This window comes from Mchenga conophoros, linkage group LG3 (genome assembly GCF_057382185.1).
Source record: "Mchenga conophoros isolate Kocher_MC1m ecotype Shallow Benthic linkage group LG3, M_conophoros_male_GT1.1, whole genome shotgun sequence".
Lineage (NCBI taxonomy): Eukaryota > Metazoa > Chordata > Actinopteri > Cichliformes > Cichlidae > Mchenga > Mchenga conophoros.
Window position 1 is genome coordinate 81,920,274 of NC_140528.1, and position 14,714 is coordinate 81,934,987.

General features: G+C 55.8%; 9 non-coding genes and 4 pseudogenes across 9 annotated transcripts; all 13 read left to right on the top strand.

Moving 5' to 3' along the window:
* Window positions 1–714: 714 nt before the first annotated feature.
* On the top strand, window positions 715–833 carry LOC146580825 (5S ribosomal RNA). The gene has a single exon (XR_014891974.1). It is a non-coding gene; the product is annotated as a 5S ribosomal RNA (ribosomal RNA).
* Window positions 834–1,565: 732 nt separating this feature from the next.
* Window positions 1,566–1,684, top strand: LOC146580826 (5S ribosomal RNA). The gene has a single exon (XR_014891913.1). It is a non-coding gene; the product is annotated as a 5S ribosomal RNA (ribosomal RNA).
* An 819-nt stretch (window positions 1,685–2,503) lies between these two features.
* LOC146580827 (5S ribosomal RNA) lies at window positions 2,504–2,622 on the top strand. Its single transcript, XR_014891737.1, has one exon. It is a non-coding gene; the product is annotated as a 5S ribosomal RNA (ribosomal RNA).
* Window positions 2,623–3,997: 1,375 nt separating this feature from the next.
* Window positions 3,998–4,116, top strand: LOC146580828 (5S ribosomal RNA). Its single transcript, XR_014891738.1, has one exon. It is a non-coding gene; the product is annotated as a 5S ribosomal RNA (ribosomal RNA).
* A 1,728-nt stretch (window positions 4,117–5,844) lies between these two features.
* Window positions 5,845–5,963, top strand: LOC146580829 (5S ribosomal RNA). The gene has a single exon (XR_014891739.1). It is a non-coding gene; the product is annotated as a 5S ribosomal RNA (ribosomal RNA).
* Window positions 5,964–7,257: 1,294 nt separating this feature from the next.
* Window positions 7,258–7,376, top strand: LOC146580830 (5S ribosomal RNA; annotated as a pseudogene).
* Window positions 7,377–8,000: 624 nt separating this feature from the next.
* Window positions 8,001–8,119, top strand: LOC146580831 (5S ribosomal RNA). Its single transcript, XR_014892017.1, has one exon. It is a non-coding gene; the product is annotated as a 5S ribosomal RNA (ribosomal RNA).
* A 1,374-nt stretch (window positions 8,120–9,493) lies between these two features.
* Window positions 9,494–9,612, top strand: LOC146580832 (5S ribosomal RNA). The gene has a single exon (XR_014891975.1). It is a non-coding gene; the product is annotated as a 5S ribosomal RNA (ribosomal RNA).
* Window positions 9,613–10,507: 895 nt separating this feature from the next.
* Window positions 10,508–10,616, top strand: LOC146580833 (5S ribosomal RNA; annotated as a pseudogene).
* A 624-nt stretch (window positions 10,617–11,240) lies between these two features.
* On the top strand, window positions 11,241–11,359 carry LOC146580834 (5S ribosomal RNA). Its single transcript, XR_014892023.1, has one exon. It is a non-coding gene; the product is annotated as a 5S ribosomal RNA (ribosomal RNA).
* A 1,295-nt stretch (window positions 11,360–12,654) lies between these two features.
* LOC146580835 (5S ribosomal RNA) lies at window positions 12,655–12,773 on the top strand. The gene has a single exon (XR_014891976.1). It is a non-coding gene; the product is annotated as a 5S ribosomal RNA (ribosomal RNA).
* A 738-nt stretch (window positions 12,774–13,511) lies between these two features.
* On the top strand, window positions 13,512–13,630 carry LOC146580836 (5S ribosomal RNA; annotated as a pseudogene).
* An 897-nt stretch (window positions 13,631–14,527) lies between these two features.
* LOC146580837 (5S ribosomal RNA) lies at window positions 14,528–14,646 on the top strand (annotated as a pseudogene).
* Window positions 14,647–14,714: the final 68 nt, after the last annotated feature.

Genomic DNA, 14,714 nt, shown 5'->3' on the forward strand with positions numbered 1-14,714 from the left:
ACACCACACCAGGGCCTGTGGCTCTTGCTCAGGCCACTCACATCACACCAGGCCCTGCGCTTCTGGCCGAGGCCATCTTCACCAAACCAGGCCCTGTGGTTCTTGCTCAGGCCACTTACACCACACCAGGGCCTTATTTGCTATTGAGGCCACTTACACCACACCAGGGCCTGTGGCACTTGCTCAGGCCACTTACACCACACCAGGGCCTGTGGCACTTGCTCAGGCCACTTACACCACACCAGGGCCTGTGGCTGCTGGCTGAGGCCACTTACACCACACCAGGGCTTGTGGCTCTTGCTCAGGCCACTTACACCACACCAGGGCCTGTGGCACTGGCTGAGGCCACTTAGACCACACCAGGGCCTGTGGCTGCTGGCTGAGGCCACTCACACCACACCAGGGCCTGTGGCTGCTAGCTGAGGCCACTTACACCAAACCAGGGCCTGTGGCTGCTTGCTGAGGCCATCTTCACCAAACCAGGCCCTGTGCTGCTTGCTGTGGCCATGTAAAACACACCAGGTCCTGTGCTGGTTCTTGAGGCCATCTTCAACAATCCAGGGCCTGTGCTGTTGGATAAATGCCAAACTGAGCCTTTTGGTTAGGGTATTATGCAAACATGCAGGTATGGTTATAGGATTGTCTTCGTAACTTCAGGTACTTGCCACCTAATCACTTGAATCCATAAATTTAGACATTGTGCTGGGGCCAGCAGCTTACGGCCATACCACCCTGAGCACGCCTGACCTCGTCTGATCTCGGAAGCTAAGCAGGGCTGGGCTTGGTTAGTACTTGGATGGGAGACTGCCTGGGAATACCTGGTGCTGTAAGCCTTTCATGTCATTGAACCGCTTTTGATCCAGAGAAGGGGTGTATTAAAAGACCAGAAGCAGCTCCCCATTAATGAGGGCACATTAACGACATTGCTTTTGGCTGTTTTCCAATGTCTTGTGCTGCTAGCTGATGCCACCTACACCACACCAGGGTCTGAGTGACCGGCTGGGGCCACTTACACCACACCAGGGCCTGTGGCTCCTGGCTGAGGCCACCTACACCACACCGGGGCCTTAGTTGCTATTGAGGCCAATTACACCACACCAGGGTATGTGGCTCTTGCTCAGGCCACTTACACCACACCAGGGCCTTAGTTGCTATTGAGGCCACTTACACCACACCAGGGCCTGTGGCTGCTGGCTGAGGCCACCTACACCACACCAGGGCCTTAGTTGCTATTGAGGCCAATTACACCACACCAGGGTATGTGGCTCTTGCTCAGGCCACTCACATCACACCAGGCCCTGCTCTTCTGGCCTAGGCCATCTTCACCAAACCAGGCCCTGTGCTGCTAGCTGTGGCCATGTACAACACACCAGGCCCTGTGCTGGTTCCTGAGGCCATCTTCAACAATCCAGGGCCTGTGCTGTTGGATAAATGCTAAACTGAGCCTTTGGGTTAGGGTATTATGCAAACATGCAGGTATGGTTATAGGATTGTCTTCGTAACTTCAGGTACTTGCCACCTAATCACTTGAATCCATAAATTGAGTCATTGTGCTGGGGCCAGCAGCTTATGGCCATACCACCCTGAGCACGCCCGACCTCGTCTGATCTCGGAAGCTAAGCAGGGCTGGGCTTGGTTAGTACTTGGATGGGAGACTGCCTGGGAATACCTGGTGCTGTAAGCCTTTGATTTTCATGTCATTGAACCGCTTTTGATCCAGAGAAGGGGTGTATTAAAAGACCAAAAGCAGCTGCCCATTAATGAGGGCACATTAACGACACTGCTTTTGGCTCTTTTCCAATGTCTTGTGCTGCTAGCTGATGCAACCTACACCACACAAGGGCCTGAGTGACCGGCTGGGGCCACTTACACCACATCAGGGCCTGTGGCTGCTGGCTGAGGCCACCTACACCACATCAGGGCATTAGTTGCTATTGAGGCCAATTACACCACACCAGGGTCTGTGGCTCTTGCTCAGGCCACTTACACCACACCAGGGCCTATGGCTCTTGCTCAGGCCACTTACACCACACCAGGGCCTGTGGCTGCTGGCTGAGGCCACCTACACCACACCAGGGCCTTAGTTGCTATTGAGGCCAATTACACCACACAAGGGCCTGTGGCTGCTGGCTGAGGCCACCTACACCACACCAGGGCCTGTGGCTGCTGGCTGAGGCCACTTACAACACACCAGGGCCTGTGGCTCTTGCTCAGGCCACTCATATCACACCAGGCCCTGTGCTTCTGGCCGAGGCCATCTTCACCAAACCAGGCCCTGTGCTGCTTGCTGTGGCCATGTACAACACACCAGGCCCTGTGCTGGTTCCTGACGCCATCTTCAACAATCCAGGGCCTGTGCTGTTGGATAAATGCCAAACTGAGCCTTTGGGTTAGGGTATTATGCAAACATGCAGGTATGGTTATAGGATTGTCTTCGTAACTTCAGGTACTTGCCACCTAATCACTTGAATCCATAAATTGAGACATTGTGCTGGGGCCAGCAGCTTACGGCCATACCACCCTGAGCACGCCCGACCTCGTCTGATCTCGGAAGCTAAGCAGGGCTGGGCTTGGTTAGTACTTGGATGGGAGACTGCCTGGGAATACCTGGTGCTGTAAGCCTTTCATTTTCATGTCATTGAACCGCTTTTGATCCAGAGAAGGGGTGTATTAAAAGACCAAAAGCAGCTGCCCATTAATGAGGGCACATTAACGACATTGCTTTTGGCTGTTTTCCAATGTCTTGTGCTGCTAGCTGATGCCACCTACACCACACCACGGCCTTATTTGCTGGCTGAGGCCACATACACCAAACCAGGGCCTTAGTTGCTATTGAGGCCAATTACACCACACCAGGGCCTGTGGCTCTTGCTCAGGCCACTTACACCACACCAGGGCCTGTGGCTCTTGCTCAGGCCACTTACACCACACCAGGGCCTGTGGCTCTTTCTCAGGCCACTCATATCACACCAGGCCCTGTGCTTCTGGCTGAGGCAACTTAGACCACACCAGGGCCTGTGGCTGCTGGCTGAGGCCACTTACACCACACCAGGGCCTGTGGCTGCTGGCTGAGGCCATCTACACCACACCAGGGCCTGTGGCTGCTGGCTGAGGCGACTTACACCACACCAGGGCCCTTTTGCTGCTGGCTGAGGCCACTTACACCACACCAGTGCCTGTGGCTTCTGGCTGAGGCGACTTACACCACACCAGGGCCTGTGGCTGCTGGCTGAGGCCACTTACACCACACCAGGGCCTGTGGCTTCTGGCTTAGGCCACCTACACCACACCAGGGCCTTAGTTGCTATTGAGGCCAATTACACCACACCATGGTCTGTGGCTCTTGCTCAGGTCACTTACACCACACCAGGGTCTGTGGCTCTTGCTCAGGCCACTTACACCACACCAGGGCCTGTGGCTCTTGCTCAGGCCACTTACACCACACCAGGGCCTGTGGCTGCTGGCTGAGGCCACTTACACCACACCAGGGCCTGTGGCTGCTGGCTGAGGCCACCTACACCACACCAGGCCCTGTGGCGGCTGGCTGAGGCCACCTACACCACACCAGGGCCTGTGGCTGCTGGCTGAGGCCACTTACACCACACCAGTGCCTGTGGCTTCTGGCTGAGGCGACTTACACCACACCAGGGCCTGTGGCTGCTGGCTGAGGCCACTTACACCACACCAAGGCCTGTGGCTCTTGCTCAGGCCACTCACATCACACCAGGCCCTGCGCTTCTGGCCGAGGCCATCTTCACCAAACCAGGCCCTGTGCTCCTTGCTGTGGCCATGTACAACACACCAGGCCCTGTGCTGGTTCCTGAGGCCATCTTCAACAATCCAGGGCCTGTGCTGTTGGATAAATGCCAAACTGAGCCTTTGGGTTAGGGTATTATGCAAACATGCAGGTATGGTTATAGCATTGTCTTCGTAACTTCAGGTACTTGCCACCTAATCACTTGAATCCATAAATTGAGACATTTTGCTGGAGCCAGCAGCTTACGGCCATACCACCCTGAGCACGCCCGACCTCGTCTGATCTCGGAAGCTAAGCAGGGCTGGGCTTGGTTAGTACTTGGATGGGAGACTGCCTGGGAATACCTGGTGCTGTAAGCCTTTCATTTTCATGTCATTGAACCGCTTTTGATCCAGAGAAGGGGTGTATTAAAAGACCAAAAGCAGCTGCCCATTAATGAGGGCACATTAACGACATTGCTTTTGGCTCTTTTCCAATGTCTTGTGCTGCTAGCTGATGCAACCTACACCACACAAGGGCCTGAGGGACCGGCTGGGGCCACCTACACCACATCAGGGCCTGTGGCTCTGCCTGAGGCCACTTTCACCACACCAGGGTCTGTGGCTCTTGCTCAGGCCACTTACACCACACCAGGGCCTGTGGCTCTTGCTCAGGCCACTTACACCACACCAGGGCCTGTGGCTGCTGGCTGAGGCCACCTACACCACACCAGGGCATTAGTTGCTATTGAGCCCAATTACACCACACCAGGGTCTGTGGCTCTTGCTCAGGCCACTTACACCACACCAGGGCCTGTGGCTCTTGCTCAGGCCACTTACACCACACCAGGGCCTGTGGCACTGGCTGAGGCCACTTACACCACACCAGGGCCTGTGGCTCTTGCTCAGGCCACTTACACCACACCAGGGCCTGTGGCACTGGCTGAGGCCACTTACACCACACCAGGGCCTGTGGCTGCTGGCTGAGGCCACTTACACCACACCAGGGCCTGTGGCTGCTGGCTGAGGCCACTTACACCACACCAGGGCCTGTGGCTCTTGCTCAGGCCACTTACACCACACCAGGGCCTGTGGCACTGGCTGAGGCCACTTACACCACACCAGGGCCTGTGGCTGCTGGCTTAGGCCACCTACACCACACCAGGGCCTTAGTTGCTATTGAGGCCAATTACACCACACAAGGGCCTGTGGCTGCTGGCTGAGGCCACCTACACCACACCAGGGCCTGTGGCTGCTGGCTGAGGCCACTTACACCACACCAGGGCCCTTTTGCTGCTGGCTGAGGCCACTTACACCACACCAGTGCCTGTGGCTTCTGGCTGAGGCGACTTACACCACACCAGGGCCTGTGGCTGCTGGCTGAGGCCACTTACACCACACCAGGGCCTGTGGCTGCTGGCTGAGGCCACCTACACCACACCAGGGCATTAGTTGCTATTGAGGCCAATTACACCACACCAGGGTCTGTGGCTCTTGCTCAGGCCACTTACACCACACCAGGGCCTGTGGCTCTTGCTCAGGCCACTTACACCACACCAGGGCCTGTGGCTGCTGGCTGAGGCCACTTACACCACACCAGGGCCTGTGGCTGCTGGCTGAGGCCACCTACACCACACCAGGCCCTGTGGCGGCTGGCTGAGGCCACCTACACCACACCAGGGCCTGTGGCTGCTGGCTGAGGCCACTTACACCACACCAGTGCCTGTGGCTTCTGGCTGAGGCGACTTACACCACACCAGGGCCTGTGGCTGCTGGCTGAGGCCACTTACACCACACCAAGGCCTGTGGCTCTTGCTCAGGCCACTCACATCACACCAGGCCCTGCGCTTCTGGCCGAGGCCATCTTCACCAAACCAGGCCCTGTGCTCCTTGCTGTGGCCATGTACAACACACCAGGCCCTGTGCTGGTTCCTGAGGCCATCTTCAACAATCCAGGGCCTGTGCTGTTGGATAAATGCCAAACTGAGCCTTTGGGTTAGGGTATTATGCAAACATGCAGGTATGGTTATAGCATTGTCTTCGTAACTTCAGGTACTTGCCACCTAATCACTTGAATCCATAAATTGAGACATTGTGCTGGAGCCAGCAGCTTACGGCCATACCACCCTGAGCACGCCCGACCTCGTCTGATCTCGGAAGCTAAGCAGGGCTGGGCTTGGTTAGTACTTGGATGGGAGACTGCCTGGGAATACCTGGTGCTGTAAGCCTTTCATTTTCATGTCATTGAACCGCTTTTGATCCAGAGAAGGGGTGTATTAAAAGACCAAAAGCAGCTGCCCATTAATGAGGGCACATTAACGACATTGCTTTTGGCTGTTTTCCAATGTCTTGTGCTGCTAGCTGATGCCACCTACACCACACCACGGCCTTATTTGCTGGCTGAGGCCACATACACCAAACCAGGGCCTTAGTTGCTATTGAGGCCAATTACACCACACCAGGGCCTGTGGCTCTTGCTCAGGCCACTTACACCACACCAGGGCCTGTGGCTCTTGCTCAGGCCACTTACACCACACCAGGGCCTGTGGCTCTTTCTCAGGCCACTCATATCACACCAGGCCCTGTGCTTCTGGCTGAGGCAACTTAGACCACACCAGGGCCTGTGGCTGCTGGCTGAGGCCACTTACACCACACCAGGGCCTGTGGCTGCTGGCTGAGGCCATCTACACTACACCAGGGCCTGTGGCTGCTGGCTGAGGCGACTTACACCACACCAGGGCCCTTTTGCTGCTGGCTGAGGCCACTTACACCACACCAGTGCCTGTGGCTTCTGGCTGAGGCGACTTACACCACACCAGGGCCTGTGGCTGCTGGCTGAGGCCACTTACACCACACCAGGGCCTGTGGCTTCTGGCTTAGGCCACCTACACCACACCAGGGCCTTAGTTGCTATTGAGGCCAATTACACCACACCATGGTCTGTGGCTCTTGCTCAGGCCACTTACACCACACCAGGGCCTGTGGCACTGGCTGAGGCCACTTACACCACACCAGGGCCTGTGGCTGCTGGCTGAGGCCACTTACACCACACAAGGGCTTGTGGCTGCTGGCTGAGGCCACCTACACCACACCAGGGCCTGTGGCTGCTGGCTGAGGCCACCTACACCACACCAGGGCCTGTGGCTCTTGCTCAGGCCACTTACACCACACCAGGGCCTGTGGCTCTTGCTCAGGCCACTTACACCACACCAGGGCCTGTGGCTCTTGCTCAGGCCACTCATATCACACCAGGCCCTGCGCTTCTGGCTGAGGCCATCTTCACCAAACCAGGCCCTGTGCTGCTTGCTGTGGCCATGTACAACACACCAGGCCCTGTGCTGTTTCCTGAGGCCATCTTCAACAATCCAGGGCCTGTGCTGTTGGATAAATGCCAAACTGAGCCTTTGGGTTAGGGTATTATGCAAACATGCAGGTATGGTTATAGGATTGTCTTCGTAACTTCAGGTACTTGCCACCTAATCACTTGAATCCATAAATTGAGACATTGTGCTGGGCCCAGCAGCTTACGGCCATACCACCCTGAGCATGCCCGACCTCGTCTGATCTCGGAAGCTAAGCAGGGCTGGGCTTGGTTAGTACTTGGATGGGAGACTGCCTGGGATTACCTGGTGCTGTAAGCCTTTAATTTTCATGTCATTGAACCGCTTTTGATCCAGAGAAGGGGTGTATTAAAAGACCAAAAGCAGCTGCCCATTAATAAGGGCACATTAATCACATTGCTTTTGGCTCTTTTCCAATGTCTTGTGCTGCTAGCTGATGCCACCTACACCACACCAGGGCCTGAGTGACCGGCTGGGGCCACTTACACCACATCAGGGGCTGTGGCTCTGGCTGAGGCCAGTTACACCACACCAGGGCCTGTGGGTTCTGGCTGTGGCGACTTACACCAAACCAGGGCCTGTGGCTGCTGGCTGAGGCCACTTACACCACACCAGGGCCTTTGGCTCTTGCTCAGGCCACTCACATCACACCAGGCCCTGCGCTTCTGGCCGAGGCCATCTTCACCAAACCAGGCCCTGTGCTGCTAACTGTGGCCATGTACAACAGACCAGGCCCTGTGCTGGTTCCTGAGGCCATCTTCAACAATCCAGGGCCTGTGCTGTTGGATAAATGCTAAACTGAGCCTTTGGGTTAGGGTATTATGCAAACATGAAGGTAGGGTTATAGGATTGTCTTCGTAACTTCAGGTACTTGCCACCTAATCACCTGAATCCATAAATTGAGACATTGTGCTGGGGCCAGCAGCTTACGGCCATACCACCCTGAGCACGCCCGACCTCGTCTGATCTCGGAAGCTGAGCAGGGCTGGGCTTGGTTAGTACTTGGATGGGAGACTCCCTGGGAATACCTAGTGCTGTAAGCCTTTCATTTTCATGTCATTGAACCGCTTTTGATCCAGAGAAGGGGTGTATTAAAAGACCAAAAGCAGCTGCCCATTAATGAGGGCACATTAACGACATTGCTTTTGGCTGTTTTCCAATGTCTTGTGCTGCTAGCTGATGCCACCTACACCACACCAGGGCCTGAGTGAACGGCTGGGGCCACTTACACCACATAAGGGCCTGTGGCTCTGGCTGAGGCCACTTACACCACACCAGGGCCTGTGGCTGCTGGCTGAGGCCACTTACACCACACCAGGGCCTGTGGCTGCTGGCTGAGGCCACTTACACCACACCAGGGCCTTAGTTGCTATTGAGGCCAATTACACCACACCATGGTCTGTGGCTCTTGCTCAGGCCACTTACACCACACCAGGGCCTGTGGCACTGGCTGAGGCCACTTACACCACACCAGGGCCTGTGGCTGCTGGCTGAGGCCACTTACACCACACAAGGGCTTGTGGCTGCTGGCTGAGGCCACCTACACCACACCAGGGCCTGTGGCTGCTGGCTGAGGCCACCTACACCACACCAGGGCCCTTTTGCTGCTGGCTGAGGCCACTTACACCACACCAGTGCCTGTGGCTTCTGGCTGAGGCCACTTACACCACACCAGGGCCTGTGGCTGCTGGCTGAGGCCACTTACACCACACCAGGGCCTGTGGCTCTTGCTCAGGCCACTCACATCACACCAGGCCCTGCGCTTCTGGCCGAGGCCATCTTCACCAAACCAGGCCCTGTGGTTCTTGCTCAGGCCACTTACACCACACCAGGGCCTTATTTGCTATTGAGGCCACTTACACCACACCAGGGCCTGTGGCACTTGCTCAGGCCACTTACACCACACCAGGGCCTGTGGCACTTGCTCAGGCCACTTACACCACACCAGGGCCTGTGGCTGCTGGCTGAGGCCACTTACACCACACCAGGGCTTGTGGCTCTTGCTCAGGCCACTTACACCACACCAGGGCCTGTGGCACTGGCTGAGGCCACTTAGACCACACCAGGGCCTGTGGCTGCTGGCTGAGGCCACTCACACCACACCAGGGCCTGTGGCTGCTAGCTGAGGCCACTTACACCAAACCAGGGCCTGTGGCTGCTTGCTGAGGCCATCTTCACCAAACCAGGCCCTGTGCTGCTTGCTGTGGCCATGTAAAACACACCAGGTCCTGTGCTGGTTCTTGAGGCCATCTTCAACAATCCAGGGCCTGTGCTGTTGGATAAATGCCAAACTGAGCCTTTTGGTTAGGGTATTATGCAAACATGCAGGTATGGTTATAGGATTGTCTTCGTAACTTCAGGTACTTGCCACCTAATCACTTGAATCCATAAATTGAGACATTGTGCTGGGGCTAGCAGCTTACGGCCATACCACCCTGAGCACGCCTGACCTCGTCTGATCTCGGAAGCTAAGCAGGGCTGGGCTTGGTTAGTACTTGGATGGGAGACTGCCTGGGAATACCTGGTGCTGTAAGCCTTTCATTTTCATGTCATTGAACCGCTTTTGATCCAGAGAAGGGGTGTATTAAAAGACCAGAAGCAGCTCCCCATTAATGAGGGCACATTAACGACATTGCTTTTGGCTGTTTTCCAATGTCTTGTGCTGCTAGCTGATGCCACCTACACCACACCAGGGTCTGAGTGACCGGCTGGGGCCACTTACACCACACCAGGGCCTGTGGCTCCTGGCTGAGGCCACCTACACCACACCGGGGCCTTAGTTGCTATTGAGGCCAATTACACCACACCAGGGTATGTGGCTCTTGCTCAGGCCACTTACACCACACCAGGGCCTTAGTTGCTATTGAGGCCACTTACACCACACCAGGGCCTGTGGCTGCTGGCTGAGGCCACCTACACCACACCAGGGCCTTAGTTGCTATTGAGGCCAATTACACCACACCAGGGTATGTGGCTCTTGCTCAGGCCACTCACATCACACCAGGGCCTGTGGCTGCTGGCTGAGGCCACCTACACCACACCAGGGCCTGTGGCTCTTGCTCAGGCCACTTACACCACACCAGGGCCTGTGGCTCTTGCTCAGGCCACTTACACCACACCAGGGCCTGTGGCTCTTGCTCAGGCCACTCATATCACACCAGGCCCTGCGCTTCTGGCTGAGGCCATCTTCACCAAACCAGGCCCTGTGCTGCTTGCTGTGGCCATGTACAACACACCAGGCCCTGTGCTGTTTCCTGAGGCCATCTTCAACAATCCAGGGCCTGTGCTGTTGGATAAATGCCAAACTGAGCCTTTGGGTTAGGGTATTATGCAAACATGCAGGTATGGTTATAGGATTGTCTTCGTAACTTCAGGTACTTGCCACCTAATCACTTGAATCCATAAATTGAGACATTGTGCTGGGCCCAGCAGCTTACGGCCATACCACCCTGAGCACGCCTGATCTCGGAAGCTAAGCAGGGCTGGGCTTGGTTAGTACTTGGATGGGAGACTGCCTGGGATTACCTGGTGCTGTAAGCCTTTAATTTTCATGTCATTGAACCGCTTTTGATCCAGAGAAGGGGTGTATTAAAAGACCAAAAGCAGCTGCCCATTAATAAGGGCACATTAATCACATTGCTTTTGGCTCTTTTCCAATGTCTTGTGCTGCTAGCTGATGCCACCTACACCACACCAGGGCCTGAGTGACCGGCTGGGGCCACTTACACCACATCAGGGGCTGTGGCTCTGGCTGAGGCCAGTTACACCACACCAGGGCCTGTGGGTTCTGGCTGTGGCGACTTACACCAAACCAGGGCCTGTGGCTGCTGGCTGAGGCCACTTACACCACACCAGGGCCTGTGGCTCTTGCTCAGGCCACTCACATCACACCAGGCCCTGCGCTTCTGGCCGAGGCCATCTTCACCAAACCAGGCCCTGTGCTGCTAGCTGTGGCCATGTACAACACACCAGGCCCTGTGCTGGTTCCTGAGGCCATCTTCAACAATCCAGGGCCTGTGCTGTTGGATAAATGCTAAACTGAGCCTTTGGGTTAGGGTATTATGCAAACATGAAGGTAGGGTTATAGGATTGTCTTCGTAACTTCAGGTACTTGCCACCTAATCACCTGAATCCATAAATTGAGACATTGTGCTGGGGCCAGCAGCTTACGGCCATACCACCCTGAGCACGCCCGACCTCGTCTGATCTCGGAAGCTGAGCAGGGCTGGGCTTGGTTAGTACTTGGATGGGAGACTGCCTGGGAATACCTAGTGCTGTAAGCCTTTGATTTTCATGTCATTGAACCGCTTTTGATCCAGAGAAGGGGTGTATTAAAAGACCAAAAGCAGCTGCCCATTAATGAGGGCACATTAACGACATTGCTTTTGGCTGTTTTCCAATGTCTTGTGCTGCTAGCTGATGCCACCTACACCACACCAGGGCCTGAGTGAACGGCTGGGGCCACTTACACCACATAAGGGCCTGTGGCTCTGGCTGAGGCCACTTACACCACACCAGGGCCTGTGGCTGCTGGCTGAGGCCACTTACACCACACCAGGGCCTGTGGCTGCTGGCTGAGGCCACTTACACCACACCAGGGCCTTAGTTGCTATTGAGGCCAATTACACCACACCATGGTCTGTGGCTCTTGCTCAGGCCACTTACACCACACCAGGGCCTGTGGCACTGGCTGAGGCCACTTACACCACACCAGGGCCTGTGGCTGCTGGCTGAGGCCACTTACACCACACAAGGGCTTGTGGCTGCTGGCTGAGGCCACCTACACCACACCAGGGCCTGTGGCTGCTGGCTGAGGCCACCTACACCACACCAGGGCCCTTTTGCTGCTGGCTGAGGCCACTTACACCACACCAGTGCCTGTGGCTTCTGGCTGAGGCCACTTACACCACACCAGGGCCTGTGGCTGCTGGCTGAGGCCACTTACACCACACCAGGGCCTGTGGCTCTTGCTCAGGCCACTCACATCACACCAGGCCCTGCGCTTCTGGCCGAGGCCATCTTCACCAAACCAGGCCCTGTGGTTCTTGCTCAGGCCACTTACACCACACCAGGGCCTTATTTGCTATTGAGGCCACTTACACCACACCAGGGCCTGTGGCACTTGCTCAGGCCACTTACACCACACCAGGGCCTGTGGCTGCTGGCTGAGGCCACTTACACCACACCAGGGCTTGTGGCTCTTGCTCAGGCCACTTACACCACACCAGGGCCTGTGGCACTGGCTGAGGCCACTTAGACCACACCAGGGCCTGTGGCTGCTGGCTGAGGCCACTCACACCACACCAGGGCCTGTGGCTGCTTGCTGAGGCCATCTTCACCAAACCAGGCCCTGTGCTGCTTGCTGTGGCCATGTAAAACACACCAGGTCCTGTGCTGGTTCTTGAGGCCATCTTCAACAATCCAGGGCCTGTGCTGTTGGATAAATGCCAAACTGAGCCTTTTGGTTAGGGTATTATGCAAACATGCAGGTATGGTTATAGGATTGTCTTCGTAACTTCAGGTACTTGCCACCTAATCACTTGAATCCATAAATTGAGACATTGTGCTGGGGCCAGCAGCTTACGGCCATACCACCCTGAGCACGCCTGACCTCGTCTGATCTCGGAAGCTAAGCAGGGCTGGGCTTGGTTAGTACTTGGATGGGAGACTGCCTGGGAATACCTGGTGCTGTAAGCCTTTCATTTTCATGTCATTGAACCGCTTTTGATCCAGAGAAGGGGTGTATTAAAAGACCAGAAGCAGCTCCCCATTAATGAGGGCACATTAACGACATTGCTTTTGGCTCTTTTCCAATGTCTTGTGCTGCTAGCTGATGCCACCTACACCACACCAGGGTCTGAGTGACCGGCTGGGGCCACTTACACCACACCAGGGCCTGTGGCTCCTGGCTGAGGCCACCTACACCACACCGGGGCCTTAGTTGCTATTGAGGCCAATTACACCACACCAGGGTATGTGGCTCTTGCTCAGGCCACTTACACCACACCAGGGCCTTAGTTGCTATTGAGGCCACTTACACCACACCAGGGCCTGTGGCTGCTGGCTGAGGCCACCTACACCACACCAGGGCCTTAGTTGCTATTGAGGCCAATTACACCACACCAGGGTATGTGGCTCTTGCTCAGGCCACTCACATCACACCAGGCCCTGCTCTTCTGGCCTAGGCCATCTTCACCAAACCAGGCCCTGTGCTGCTAGCTGTGGCCATGTACAACACACCAGGCCCTGTGCTGGTTCCTGAGGCCATCTTCAACAATCCAGGGCCTGTGCTGTTGGATAAATGCTAAACTGAGCCTTTGGGTTAGGGTATTATGCAAACATGCAGGTATGGTTATAGGATTGTCTTCGTAACTTCAGGTACTTGCCACCTAATCACTTGAATCCATAAATTGAGTCATTGTGCTGGGGCCAGCAGCTTATGGCCATACCACCCTGAGCACGCCCGACCTCGTCTGATCTCGGAAGCTAAGCAGGGCTGGCCTTGGTTAGTACTTGGATGGGAGACTGCCTGGGAATACCTGGTGCTGTAAGCCTTTGATTTTCATGTCATTGAACCGCTTTTGATCCAGAGAAGGGGTGTATTAAAAGACCAAAAGCAGCTGCCCATTAATGAGGGCACATTAACGACACTGCTTTTGGCTCTTTTCCAATGTCTTGTGCTGCTAGCTGATGCAACCTACACCACACAAGGGCCTGAGTGACCGGCTGGGGCCACTTACACCACATCAGGGCCTGTGGCTGCTGGCTGAGGCCACCTACACCACACCAGGGCATTAGTTGCTATTGAGGCCAATTACACCACACCAGGGTCTGTGGCTCTTGCTCAGGCCACTTACACCACACCAGGGCCTGTGGCTCTTGCTCAGGCCACTTACACCACACCAGGGCCTGTGGCTGCTGGCTGAGGCCACCTACACCACACCAGGGCATTAGTTGCTATTGAGGCCAATTACACCACACCAGGGTCTGTGGCTCTTGCTCAGGCCACTTACACCACACCAGGGCCTGTGGCTCTTGCTCAGGCCACTTACACCACACCAGGGCCTGTGGCACTGGCTGAGGCCACTTACACCACACCAGGGCCTGTGGCTGCTGGCTGAGGCCACTTACACCACACCAGGGCCTGTGGCTGCTGGCTGAGGCCACTCATATCACACCAGGCCCTGTGCTTCTGGCCGAGGCCATCTTCACCAAACCAGGCCCTGTGCTGCTTGCTGTGGCCATGTACAACACACCAGGCCCTGTGCTGGTTCCTGACGCCATCTTCAACAATCCAGGGCCTGTGCTGTTGGATAAATGCCAAACTGAGCCTTTGGGTTAGGGTATTATGCAAACATGCAGGTATGGTTATAGGATTGTCTTCGTAACTTCAGGTACTTGCCACCTAATCACTTGAATCCATAAATTGAGACATTGTGCTGGGGCCAGCAGCTTACGGACATACCACCCTGAGCACGCCCGACCTCGTCTGATCTCGGAAGCTAAGCAGGGCTGGGCTTGGTTAGTACTTGGATGGGAGACTGCCTGGGAATACCTGGTGCTGTAAGCCTTTCATTTTCATGTCATTGAACCGCTTTTGATCCAGAGAAGGGGTGTATTAAAAGACCAAAAGCAGCT